The sequence below is a fragment of the Syngnathoides biaculeatus genome, chromosome 10 (genome assembly GCF_019802595.1).
Source record: "Syngnathoides biaculeatus isolate LvHL_M chromosome 10, ASM1980259v1, whole genome shotgun sequence".
NCBI lineage: Eukaryota > Metazoa > Chordata > Actinopteri > Syngnathiformes > Syngnathidae > Syngnathoides > Syngnathoides biaculeatus.
In genome coordinates this window covers 30,397,923-30,400,958 of record NC_084649.1, presented here as the reverse complement: position 1 = coordinate 30,400,958, position 3,036 = coordinate 30,397,923, and the positions used below count along the sequence as shown (strand labels likewise).

Genomic DNA, 3,036 nt, shown 5'->3' with positions numbered 1-3,036 from the left:
GCCCAAGTCTGAATCGAATTTTAAAAAGACTGGTTCAGTCTGTAATTCCAGTTCAACTGCCCTGCAACAACAGTCGATATTTGATTTAAAACTGTTATTCGAGAGGACTTCCTTCTTTCTTGTAGATGATGCAGTATGGTGAGTAACTTTTTTTTTTAAAACAGTGTTTGAATTTACCATTCATCCAATTTCTGCACCACTTTCCTCACAAGGGTTCTGGGCGTGCTGGACCCTATCCCAGCACACTTAGACATTGGTTGTGTCCAGGTCCCAGTGCGCATGGTTGAATCACAAAGACGTGGATCGTTTTTGCTTGAGCAATCGCAGATCTGGTTCTCAGACGCACAGGCTGCTGTGAGGCAGTAAGGAGCTGCATATTCAACACCCGATGTCTGGAAACATAACGCAGGGACCTATTAGTTCCGCGTGTGGAATCAATTTGAGCTTTACGCACGCGTTTCTGCCCCCTGTCTTCATTGTGGTGTTTGTGGTAGGGATCTCTTCCAACATGTGGGGTTTAAGAAACGTGTGCAGCGCTTGGAACAGCATCGGAAACATCAAATTTCTTTATGCTGAACCTGGGGTTGGTGGACTTGCAGTATTTGCTCTCGCTACCTTTCCTGGTGGCGTACTACGCAAAAGACAGCTATTGGGAGTTTGGACAGCCTTTCTGCAAGTTGACCCGCTTCTGCTTCAACCTCAACCTGTACGGTAGTATTGGATTTCTCACTTGCATTAGCATCTATAGGTACTTTGGAATAGTGCACCCCATGAGAGTGATGGGGAAAATTGGCAACCGTCATTCTGTTGCCATCAGCGCCCTCGTTTGGGTTTTGGTCATTATTCAAATCCTTCCTGACATGTTCTATGACAAAAACAATCCCAACAAAGCTAATGCCTGTTTTGACACCACTTCCAACAAATGGATCAGAGATTATCTGCATTACAGCATTGGATGGACAGTCACAGGGTTTGCCATACCATTACTTATCATGATGCTCTGTTATGGCCACGTGGTGTGGGTTCTTACCCAAAATGCCAACGTTAACCCTGTGCTAAAGCAGCGCTGTTTGAATCTTGTGATCATTTTGGTCTTACTGTTTTCAATCTGTTTCATCCCATACCACATCTTCCGAAATGTTAATCTTCAAACCAGGATTTTGAAGCAAGAAGGCATCTGCCACGACAGCTTCCGTGACGTGTATATTGGACACCAGATCAGCAGATGTCTAGCCTGTCTCAACAGTGCTATAAATCCTCTGATATATATTATTGGAAATGACAATTTCTTCAAGAACTTTTGTCGTCTTAAGTGAGCGGAGCAGGATGTCTATGGCCAACATGACTCATGTGGTCATTTCCCGTAGACAGCTGGAATAGGTTTCAGCACTCCTGTGACCCTTGGAAGGATAAGTGGCTAAGAAAATGGATGGATGGATATTATTCTATTTATCTTATATATGTTAAAACAGGGCAGCATGGTGGAGCGACTGAGAAAGCAATGATGACTGTGGAATGATGTTTTGAAATATTTCATGACTGGAAAAAAAATCTGATCACTCATCCATTTTGTTGAAATAAAACAATTCTGGAGTTAAGCCAGCATGTTGAAGCAAGATGTAAGAGACAATCAAGGTTAATTTTTTATGGTGAGTCATTCTGCTATCACATACTTTTGGAATCTTAACCATTTGTGCGATGTAACTCTTATTCTGCAATGGAACAAATGTGTGAAATGCAAGCTGTTGTGTTTATACAGCATTAATGTGTAGTCTTCTAAAATGGGTTTTACAGTATTTCTTAATGTCTTCCAACAATAAATAAATCATAGGTGGAGTTTGCAGTGTAAAAAACAGCTACACTTTGTCATATATGTTAAAGCTGTCTGTATGACCTGACAGTGGAATATTATTAAAGTCATATTTTGAAAAATTATCCCTCTAAGGCATCATCTTGTCTGCAATTAAATTTTATTTATTATCCCAAAACATTTCACAGCATAGAAGCAGTAGTCAGAGAATATATAGACAGATGGTATGATCGGGGGGTTGTTAATCATTTGTCCAAGCCCATACAACTTTGTAGAGGACACACAGAAATATTGCGCAAAAGGACAATGCTTTAGTCTCGTGGCCAGATTATTTAAATCAGGTTAAGAACAAAGTTAAACAGAAGGAATTGGACACTTCTGGAGAGAAAGCAAGGATAACCATATAATCTATAATAGTGGTGTACTATATCTGGATTGCTGCATGGCTGCCCTTTGCAAACACACCACCATTCTCCGAAAACTCAGTCTTAACAATAATATTGTTTTTTTTTTCCTACTCAAAGCTGATTACAGGTAAAATAAATCACACCAAATAAAACTCATTTTTTTTCAGATAAATTCAAGTTGTTTCCACTTTGATATAATACTTAAAGTCTGAAAAAAAATTCCCAGTGGAGTAAATTTTTCTTCGCAATTATTTATTCATTTATTTGTTTTGCATTTTTTGCCATTAGTTTCATGAGGGAATCAAAATGATAAGAAATTGTTGTCAATATAATACAGAATGGTGCGTGTATTGGACATGGGATATAATATACAAATGGCCCTATAATTGTGGCTGGTCGATGTGTGTTTGTGTTTATATGTTTTTGTACTTCACTGCTCAATAGCTTGTTTGTGAACATTTCTGAGTTGAATGTGTGAATAAAAATCCACTGGACAATATTGCAGATCTTACAATTAATTGCTTCTGCTATGCCCCAAACGAAAACCTCCTAGAAATTCAGTGCAAATCCGCCTCTTGGAATCTACTACTGTATATTGTTGCAGACATAATATTTGTTTTTCTCTGTCTGAGGTCATTTTGCAGTCCGTGACCACCTTGGACGCGGCTGTTGTTCAACAGTTGCATGATATCAGATTTGAAAAGGCATTGCATCGATTGCAACTGGACCATCCTGCTTCTCTGAATATAAGATGTTGTACCTCTCTTTCAAGCAGGCTGCATCCATTCATGCACAAAAGCTATCTAGGACAGCTCAAGC

The 3,036-nt window shown here is 39.3% G+C and overlaps 1 pseudogene; it reads left to right on the top strand.

The window, feature by feature from the left end:
• Positions 1-297: 297 nt before the first annotated feature.
• On the top strand, positions 298-2,751 carry LOC133506941 (P2Y purinoceptor 6-like; annotated as a pseudogene).
• Positions 2,752-3,036: the final 285 nt, after the last annotated feature.